Here is a 10,844-nt window from a genome sequence, read left to right on the forward strand (position 1 = left end):
GATCTGAAATTGCAAAATGTTATCCCACTGTCACATTGTTCTGCAAAGAAACACATGGCATACAAGAAATTAATTTCTTCAAATAATTCCATATTTTATTGAAATATATAATATTCAAGCCACGGATGGCGGATAAAATCTCTGACATGCACTTCCTGGCTGTTGGCTGTATTTTTTAAAATAGAGAAGTAGAAGGACAAGCATCACCTATGTCACAAATGAGCTGATGTGCTTCTTACTTTGTGTGGAAGTATGCCCACACAGGGAGAGAGAAACTCTCCCACCCATGGATATAAAGGTGGAAGAAGCTCAGATTCCCATTTTACATGTAGAGAAGAACATAATTCATGGAAATATGAATTGCAAACCCAGTTCTGCACAGTTAGTTTTGTAGCACGAGCAGGAATTAAACACTGATATTATATTGATCAAGTTTTAATTTCTCTCCTGATGAAATGGTGCTTGCTGAGAGTGAAATGTTTCTACAGAATTGTTCTGTTTGCTGAAAATATCCTGAGGCCTTGGGCAGTGGAGGAGGCACCGGGGAAGCTCTGAATCAGGAAGGAAAGCAGGTATCTCTCTTGCCTCTGTGTCTCCCTGCCACCAGGGCACTCATTCTAGATCTGCTCTCTTTTTCTATTCCTGAAATGAAGGTTAAAAGCTCAGTCTCATTAGATTTAGTACCAAAATTTTGAGTTAGAAAGAATTTTGTGAAACCATGTCCAGGATAATGTTTTTAATCCAATCATCCACTTTCAACAACTGTTGACAGCATTGATAATAAATTCCTGATTTTTGGCATAATTTGATTCAGTTAAAAAACCTTGGCTATCTTCAGATTACTCACCATGTTCAAATAATTGATGTGCAGACTCCCATAGATTATAAATGTAGTGGATATTTAAAAAAACACTTATTCTGTTCTTTTCTGTGACTCAGGTTAGATAACTTCCCCCCTTCTTCTCCTGGGCTGAACCAAAGTAACTTGTGCTTTCAGTAAAGTTTTGATTTATAGATCCTGAAATGATGAGTTTATCATGTTGATAATTACCATGTTTCTACTGTCACCAGTAAAAGTTGCTTCATTTTTCCTCTGAACTTTCTGCTTTAAACTCCTTTTTTAAACTCTGTCCCTAAAGAACCCCCAGTAACCTTTTATCCTCATTTTCCCTCATCACTTTCAGTCTTCGATGGGCGAAATACCAGTGGGCTCTGACTGACTTGTCCTTTCCTCAGGGATTTTTCCACTCTCCCAGCTGAAGCTGTAGGTGTCAGAGCAGATCCCCCTTCCTGCACTGGTCTCTCTCAGTATCTTGCTTGCTGCTCCCAGCTCTCCCTCCCTGCTCACTTGTTTATCCATTAAAAGCCCTTGGTCCTGTCCTGACAAGGCAGGGCCTGGACTTCCCTGCCTTGAAAGAGCTGCTCTGTGAGTCACGGGTCTCCCAAAGAGATCCCATCACACTCTCGTGGCCCTGGTGCCTCTGCTGCACTCCTCAGCACCCAGAAACCTTTCAGAAGTGCTTTTGTATTTATTTCAGGATCTCGGGTCAGAATATTAAGTGGCGCTGGCCGATGAACGATTCCCTTTCATCACAGATTGACTCCCAGTAATAATTCACCACTGACACCTATTTTTTGAGATCTGTGAGTTAGCCAGTTTTTAATTAGAGCTCAGCAAAACAATTCTTCTGTAAAAAGAATTCTGTTTGTCAAAGTCCAAATGTTTTGCAAGAACGTGTCAATTTTGACAAATATTTTTAACAAGGAAAAGTCAAAACATTTCATTTTTACTTTCTTGATTTATTTTAATAATATCAAAACATTTTTCGATACAAGATAAAATTGTTTTGACTTTATCATGTTTTCATTTCATTTTCTTTCTATATTAAATTATCTTTAACATGTTTCATATTAAATACACCAGCTAACACATCATATTTCACATAAGAGATGCTCAAATGAGATGGATAAACATTATCCAAATGAATTATTGGAAATACGTTCACTGTTCTAAATTAAATTGAAAGCAAATTTTAATCCATTACTGAATTTTGAAGTCACAAGATTTTGCTCTGATTTGGAAACCTTTTCAGCTCCTCTCCACAGCCCTGAATTTTCCACAAGGTAAGTTTGCAATCTTGATCTGTTTAACACCCACTCTGCAAGCGATAAGCAGGAGCAGTGGTTTAGTTACAATAAAAAATTGCTCCACCTACTAAAGTGAGCTCATTTTGGGTATTCATAATTGGAATAATATGAATTTTAAAGTTTTGGTTGTTCTTTTTCTTAATTTTTAGCAATTCAAGTTGTGTTCTTGGAGTTCTTCATCTTGAAGGGCTGTGGTTTAAGAGGTGAGCCAGGCATGGGTGGTGCCCAAGAGCCCCAGAGACCTCTCCTGCTGCTGCCCAGCTCTGCAGGGATGGCTGGGCAAAGCTCCTCATGGAACAGCTTTCCTGCCACACAAGAACCTGGAAAATCACAGTGAGGGGGTGAGAGGCAATCTAGAACCTGCCCTTGGAGGGGGTGGCTTTGTGAATGACCGAGTGGAGTTAGGAGCTGACTGAAGATTTTACACTGCAGAGCTGAAGGCATCTGCTCACTGAGAAATGTGTGAAGGAAACCCTTGCTTGTGTCAAGCTGTGGTGCAAGAGAGCTGCTCCAAAACCAGAAAAAAGTCACAAACAAGCCCCAGGGGAAGCCTTTCCATGGTTGAGCCAGGCTGGGGAATGGGCAGCTGGAGCAGCCCTGGGAGAAGGAGCTGAGGGTGCTGCAGGGTGAGAGGTGCCCTGGCTGTGCCCTGGCTGTGCCCTGGCTGTGCCCTGGCTGTGCCCTGGGAGCCCAACCCCCTGTGCTGGGCTGAGCCTGGGGGTTCTGCCCCTCTGCCCTCAGGTGAGATCTCACCTGCAGGGCTGGGTCAGCACAGGAGGAGCTGGAGCTGCTGCAGGAGCCCAGAGCAGGCACCAAGGTGAGCAGAGGGATGGAGCAGCTCTGCTGGGAGGAAAGGCTGGCACAGCTGGGGCTGCTCACCTGGGCAGGAGAAGCTTTGGGGTGACCTTGGGGGCCTTGCAGGGCCCAAAGAGAGCCTGCAAGAAAGGTGGAGAGAGACTGTTCTCAAGGGCCCGGGGTGACAGGGCAAGGGGAATGGCTTCACACTGACAGGGAGTGGGTTTGGGTGGGATTTTGGGAAGGAATTGTTCCCTGTGAGGGTGGGCAGGCCCTGGCACAGGTGCCCAGAGCAGCTGGGGCTGCCCCTGGATCCCTGGCAGTGCCCAGGGCCAGGCTGGATGGGGCTGGGGCAGCCTGGGATGGTGGGAGGTGTCCCTGCCATGGCAGAGGGTTGGATCTGGGTGATCTTTAAGGTCCTTTCCAACACAAATTATTCTGTAATTCCCAGCAAGAGCCTAAACCTGATGGGCTGGGGGCAGCCAGCAGCTCCCAACTAAAGGTGGGCACAATATGAAAAGTAAGAAATTATAGTAGAGGTAATACAAAAAATGGTCACGAAACTCCTCCCCTACCTTGTGTGTAGAAAAACAACAGCTTGGTCAAAGTGGAAAATTTGATGAAATGGACATTCCTAGGGAAAATGCCTGTTTTCAATTCTCTATCATGCACCAAGACTGAAATCTGTTACTGTTTTGGTTTTCTCAACAAAAAAATATTTTCTTTAGTGAGTGTTTGATTTCTTTTTTCTTTAAAAAGAAAAATTTTATTTCCAGAGTACAATTAAACTTTAAAACTCTTTAATAATAGCCACTAAGTATCCAGCCTGGTGAAATATTTGGCTAAAACATTGTGCATGGTATTTTCAGCTTCAGTATTTCAGCTTGTACATGTCCAAACCTTTATGGTGTGAAATTTTGGACAAAAGAATATTTAAGAAAAATAATTTCATTGCCTACCGTGTCAACATTTTTCATTAAAAGTAACAAACTTTTACCTCAGCTGTGGAGCTGCTCTCCCTGTGTAGCAGTACCATTATAGCCCAAAATATACTGTCTTTATTGTATAGTGGTGCTGTCACTGGCAGTGACTAATCTCTCTAGAACTCCAAGTCCTCTCTCCATCTGCAAAGCTGAGATGTCACCTCTGAAGGATAAATAATCTTAACCCAAGCTGCTTTTGAAATACAAAAGCTTACAGTGTTCCTAAAATTTCTGCAGGCTTAGATACTTAGATCTAAAGTACCATTAACTCATTGAGTGACTCCTTAATTAAATTAACAACTCCTAATCAGTAGATTGTCTGTCTCTTACTCTGAGTCATGTTCCATGACTAAAAATGACTAAAAATTACTGCACTTTCTCTCATTAGCACTGCAGAGCAACAGTAGCAATGACTGACCTGGATGCTCTTTTGCTTCAGGAAGAGAATTTTACTAAACTTTATTTATATCCCCCATGCAAATTCAGTAAATCACATTTTTGACAGAGAACCCAACTTTTCCTCGAGGACCTTTAATGCCAGTGGTGCATAAGGAAGATGCTTTGCTTACAGCACTCAGACAGTGAAGAGCACTGATGGAACAGGAGAAGTGATGGGATTTGGATTCAGGTGCTTACAGAGCCTGAGACAGGGGCTGCCTTTTTGTGGTTAAGGCAGCATATTCAGTGCTGGTAGCAGAACACATGGGCTTTGAGACAAGCTGTGCAGTTTATAAATGCACAGTACCATTTCTTTGGCTCCTCTATCTAAAGAGGACACAGGCTCTGCTTCTCAAACTGCACTTCACAGAACTAGATACAAAGATGCCTCACAAGATTTCCTGCTTACTTTGTGTCCCAGAGCAATACCTAACACATTCATAAAAAAGCAAGGAGTGAAAGAGAATTAGGAAAATATTCAACCCCAACAAAACCAGCAGTCATGTAGCAAGAGATACTGAGGAAAGATAAGCAGAGAAGTGTAAGCAAGAAGCATTAAACATATGAACTTCTCTAGTGCTTGGTTTGTGCTTTATCCTCACTGTAAAATGACCAGGTATGTGCAAGTTTCTTCTTTTATTCAGGAGAAGCTTATCAGGAGAATGCTGTCCAGCAGCCAGGCTTTTACAGCACTGTTCTGCATCAGAGAGGGCCCAGCAGGCAGCCTGTGCAGACCACACTTATCTGTCAGCTGGATTTTCAGAAACAGTGCTTCTGCTGCCTTCAAGCCTGTTGAACCTGTCCAAGGAGAGCAAAAATGTGTGAAACTGTAATACAGAATTAATTCTAAATAGAAAGTCTGCCAGGTGCTCCCTAAGGTCTCTGGGCAGTGCAGGAGCAGAACTGATACTTTCAGATGGGCAGAGAAGAGAGGAGTTACAAATCATAGAAACACAGAATGGTCTGGGTTGGCTGAGACCTTTAAGATCATCTCATTCCACCCCCTGCCCTGGGCAGGAACACCTCCCACTAAACCAGGTTGCTCAGAGCACCGTCCAGCCTGGCCTTGGACACTTCCAGGGATGAGGCAGATGTCTGAGTAAACTCTTTCAGTACCTCCCTACACTCTGAGTAAGGAATTTCTTTCTGACATCTAACCTAAATCTCTTCTCTTTCAGTTTGAAACTCTTCCCCATGTCCTACCACTATCTGCCCTTGTGAAAAGCTGCTCAGAGGACATTTTCAGTTCAGTCCATCTGAAATGTTGATTACACCTGTATGTAAGAGCCTGCAATTGTGAAATGTGATGAAGAGCAGGGTGGGCACAGCAGCCTGTGGCAGGCAGGGTGCCCCTGCATACCCTGGGTACTGTGCACGAGAACAGGGGTTTTCCAGCTTGGCCTCACTGTGCTGTCTCCTCAGTAGATGGATTTCACACCCTTCAATGAGAAGACTGATTGCATGTGCCTGAGGGAGTTAAAACCTGGTTTCATCTATAGCTTCCTTGTTTCATGTCTAACTTTCTCAAACTTTCACCATTTTCCATGGTGGTGACTGGAATTTTCCATGCCAGCCTTGCACCCAAAGGTGACTATATAAAGATCACTATGATCAAAGAAAACAGGAGGGTTTTATGTTGCCTTGTTTGTTTTTAAGGACTAGATTACTTCCACATTTTTTCATGGATAGCTCTGCTCTCTGGAGAAGAACACTGCATTTTGCCTCCAATCCACGCAGACTTCTCTGGATTTAGCTTATTTGCAGTTGCTCACTGCTAAAGCTTGCTCAGTGAGAAGATGAGTTCAGTGTGCTCTAGGAGAAAATAGGACTGAAACCTGAGGCAGACTGGTTGCCACCCCCAGCCGTCTGCAGGATTTGGACAGAAATCTTCCTTCTACTTAATTTGGGATGTGACCCTGATCAAGCTTTTCAAATTAGTATTTTATTCCACTCTATAATGTAACCTTCCTCATGGAGTAGAAAAATCTCGGTGTAGCAGAGATAGAGAAGGCACAGGGCACACCCTGCCCAGGGGGAGAGGAGGTGCAGACAGGAAGTTTTCCCAGCAGAACCTGCAGGCTACAGCCAAACACCCAGCTGGGTCTAGGGACCCTCCTGGGACAGCAGGCTGGGCAGCTAATTTGGGAACACTGGGATGGCAGCAGTGTGCCAGAGCAGACAACATTTTCTTCTTCCTATGAAAATCAAAAAAAGAATGCAGGAAGGGGTCTAAAATGTGTCATAAAACTTTCCCCTCCCCATTGCTCAGGGATTTCTGAGCTGACTTGTGGCTTTGTGTTGCTCAGCCCGTAATAGATTTTCCTCCATGAATTTGTCAAACTACATTTTCAACTATATTATACTTTTGGCTTCCAGAATTATCTGTGTTTGAGCTTAACTATGTGCCACATGGAAAAGTGCTTCCTCCACTCATTCCAGTTCTGTTGCAAGATAATTCATTTTGTGTCCTTAGGTCTTAGATACTGAGAAGGAGCCACAAATCTCCCCCTCCTGCCCTTCACTGCAGCCCCCAGCCCATGGAAGATCAGGTTCCCTCTCTTCCAGGCTGGAGAGTCCCAGGGTGCCTCTGCTCCCCTCACAGATGTGGCTCTGAACAGGGATCCAGCTGTTGCTGCATTATTTCTATAAATGCTGTGTCATTTTCAGGGGTAACAACAGGGCCTTGCAGTAGACAGAAGCACAGGGATTGTCCTTTCTGTCCTCTGCCCTCCCTTCCCCATGGCTCTCTGTGCCTTATGTGCCTTTCCAGCCTCCCTGGAGCAGGAGCTCACTGTCCTGGTGGGGCTGGGCACGGTGACACCGAACCCTTTCTGGATGATAGCTACTGACCCCCTGCCCGAGTGCAGCTCTTGCTTTTCTTGGTGTCCATGTGCTTTTCCTGGCTGCCTTATCACCCCCTCACCTAATAACTCTCCCCCCCAGATGGACCTTTGGATGTGTGAGATGCTGCCCCAGCCAAGTGGCTGTGCTGGCTTGTGTCAGTCCCAGCGTGGGAGCTGCTCTGGGGTGTTTGGGAGCTCAGCTTGGCTCCTGCTGCCTGTCAGAGGTTTCTGCTCTGTGTGCACTCTCAGCTTTGAAATGTGTCTCAAATGTTTCCTAAATCCCCTCAGTACCAACGAGTTCTTCCTGGTGCTGCCTCCCTCCCAGCTCTCCTCCTGCTCTGCTGAGAAGTTTCACAGCGTTGTGCATTGTCCCCTTTGAAAAGCACGGCTGTTTGTTTGCTGTGTGGTTAGCTGGAGCTGTTTCCTTTCCAGAGGCACAAATCACCAGGCTGACTTACCCTCCTTGACTGCTTGGTTAAGCTTAGCCAAGATTCAAAACTCAGTCCTGAACAGAACTGAATGTGACATTTTCTTTTCCAGCTGCTTCCCTGAGTTTAAAATGCAATGTGCCTGTGAAGGAGAGTCCCAAAAATAGAGCTGCTTATGCTAACCCTGGACAAGACACTTTACCAACACAGGGAAAAAATGCATTATTAATAAAATTCCCCTTTCCATCCTTCAGGGTAAACAGGGTGTGTGCCCTCAGGGCTGCTAGGGCAGAGGGAACAAAAGCCCTTGAGCCAAGTGTGAAGGAAATACTGTGTCTGAACTCCCTGTTTCTGTTAGGCTGCCCAAATGAAAAAATCACTGGCACTGTAAATTCACAGTAGCATATACTCCAGTCATCTTAGCCCCTGGCACGATGGCTCAAAGGAAGGCACAGGGGAACTGCAGGGGCTGGGCTCAGTGCTGAAGATGTCTCCTCCAGGATGTTTGTTGTTACTACTGCCATCACATCTCCTTGTGATAGGACAACAACTATTTTGTGCTGTGGTTTCCTTTAAAAAAAAAATAAAAACCAGTACCCATAGACTTGTTTTTATTTTGGGCAACAAAAGCTTGGACATTATGGTATTTTTGCTGAAGGAACAGTGTACCTACTGAGCATCTTACTGTTCTTTAACCCACGTGCAAAACCATACTCCCTGAAAAAATAAAATATTGGTAACAATTAATTCACTGCAGCTGGCAATGTTAAAACTCCTACTCTACTCCACATATTAAGCTGATGGTGTGCTGCTGCTATTGCTGGTTTCCCACATTCCAAAACAATATAACAATCTGTCTTCATGTTAAGCACAATAATGGTGTGAGGTTGCCATGACTAGGAGTGATTGTTAATCAGATCTCCTTATTATATATAATTGCCTCACTGTCTAAGCAAGCAGCCACACAAAGTAGCTTAATTTTTGTTATATTTAATTCAAATCTGACAGTATTGCAAACTCTCAGAACACTGCAACAAAAGGACTCGGTATTCATAAAGTAATATGTTGCTAATTTTGTCCAGTACCTTAAAAGGTTGCTGGAACTAGGGGACCACAAAAGAATATACTGCTCTAACTGGGATTTTTATCACTTTCTAAATGACACAGTGAATGTTAGGGAAAAGCTTTGTGATAGTGCCTGAATGGGTATTGATGGTTGCTGTAGTGCTAAATGATGCATTGGCACCAAAATAGAGCCAAAGAACAAATCATCAGTGACTTTTTCAATTTTACTCTTTCAGGGAGAAAAACTCACATCAAGACTTGCAGAACCTGAATTAGCTGAAGGAAAGCTGCAGCAGACAAGCCCAGTTGTGAGCCCATGTTCTCTCAGCCATCACTGCAGCAGCACAATGAGCAGGGGGCTCTGAAAAAGCCCACAAATGATTTTGTTCAGATCCCAGCTGTTCTTTTTACAAACCTGACAAGCTCTGATGGCTGGAAAACTGCTGGAAGGAGCAAAAAACCCCACCAAAAACCCAGCTCTACATCCTCCCCCCAAAAAAAGCCAGCCCAAAAAACGACATGGGAAGAGGGAACTACATGGTCCTTGTGCCCACTTTTGTTCACCCAACCCACTTCTGTACGCTCAGCCCTGCTGCTGATATTAAAAAGTTGCTGTTCCTCATTTGTGCATGGGACAAGCTCTTCCATCTGCTTATGCAGGTGGGAAAACCAGCTCCCTCTGCTATCTGCTGTCCAAACCAGACTGAGTGCAAGCATGATAAACATTGCATGTGATGCTTTGGCTGGTAGCAGGGGAGAGAACTGGGAGCCTCCCTGAATACTCCATAAATATTTCTCCATTTCAGGTTAATACACTTTGGGTCTGAGAAACGTGACTGATCTCTTTATTTGCCCTGTGGTTTAGGCACTCACAGACGCCTAACCTGTGCAAACCAGATTTTACTGGTGCATGCACCAGTGTTTGTGGGACAGATCCCCAGGCTTGCCAAGTTCAGCTCTGTGGTACATCAGCAGCTCAGGAAGTGCAGAGAGTAGGTGGATCTAGGGACTTATAAACTACATCAGCTGGTGGGGGTGGACTGGCCTGAGGAGCAGTCTGGAAATTCCTGACCCTCTACGGCCCTTGGCTGGCAGGGCTGAGCTCAGCTCCTGCTCAAACAGCAGCAGTTGTGCTCCAGAATCTGGGGAGTGTAGGATCAGCCCGGGGATGAGCTCACTGGTGGGATGTGGGCTCCACCCTCCGTTCTGCAGGCTGGGTGACAACTGCCATGTGCATGATGCAAGGTCCCTGCCCCTGACACGAGCCCAGCACCAGCAGGGACCTCATGGGTTTATTAATTCTTCTTACTTCATTTGCCTTTTTTTGCTTGAAGTTTTCATTTAGCCATCCAAAATTTTAATTCTCTCAGTATTTCTTAGGCTACCCTTGGGTCTTATTATCAGCCAAAAAAAAAAAAAATGGGGGGGGAGCTAAGAATAATTTTGCTTACACTGCTAGGGTAGAGATCAATCTTTGGCAGCAAAGATGTTTGTAGTTCTGCTAATAAAAAATTACTTAAAAAAAAAGCAACCAATCAGATCTCATACAAAATGAGAGTTCATCCTCTACATCCCCTGTCTCTCCAGGTTTGTTTCCTGGCAGACCTTTGAGGGGACATCACACCTCACTGTGACATATTTACAGGCATATGTGGGAGGGGAGAGCCAAAGAATATGCAACAGTCCCTATACACTACACCACTTTCTCAGGGAAAGAAGCAGCCCAGAGTGATGAATCTGAAGGAGTCCAAGGAAAGCACTGGGGCAGCAGCAGGCTGGGAGATGGAAATTATTACACTCAAGCAGCAGAAGAGCTGCTGCTCCTGCTCTGTGCAACAGGACCTTTTGGAAAGCCCTGGAACACACCCAGCAGGAATGCGTGGAGAGAAAGGGAAACACCTTCGTGGCACAGCTGTGACCAGGAAAAGGGGATTTAGAAATCTCTTCCTTTATGGGGTCACCTGTTTTAATTGGAGTCAGTTAACCAATGCTCTCAAAACAGAAATTAAGGGGATGTGTCAGTAAAAGGGAACGAGCAGCTTGGGCAGGCCAATGAAACTTCCATCAGTAAATCACTAGAGTTGATTCAGTGGCATGTAGCAGCTCAGAAGTGACATGCTTCACTTTCAGGGGCTGCACAGGCT

General features: G+C 44.7%; 1 long non-coding RNA gene across 1 annotated transcript; it reads left to right on the forward strand.

Annotated features, from left to right (window-relative positions):
* The first annotated feature begins 1,911 nt into the window (after positions 1-1,911).
* LOC132328208 (uncharacterized) lies at positions 1,912-5,985 on the forward strand. The gene is made up of 2 exons (XR_009486716.1): positions 1,912-2,489; positions 5,543-5,985. It is a non-coding gene; the product is annotated as an uncharacterized LOC132328208 (long non-coding RNA).
* Positions 5,986-10,844: the final 4,859 nt, after the last annotated feature.

Source organism: Haemorhous mexicanus, chromosome 5, assembly GCF_027477595.1.
Source record: "Haemorhous mexicanus isolate bHaeMex1 chromosome 5, bHaeMex1.pri, whole genome shotgun sequence".
NCBI lineage: Eukaryota > Metazoa > Chordata > Aves > Passeriformes > Fringillidae > Haemorhous > Haemorhous mexicanus.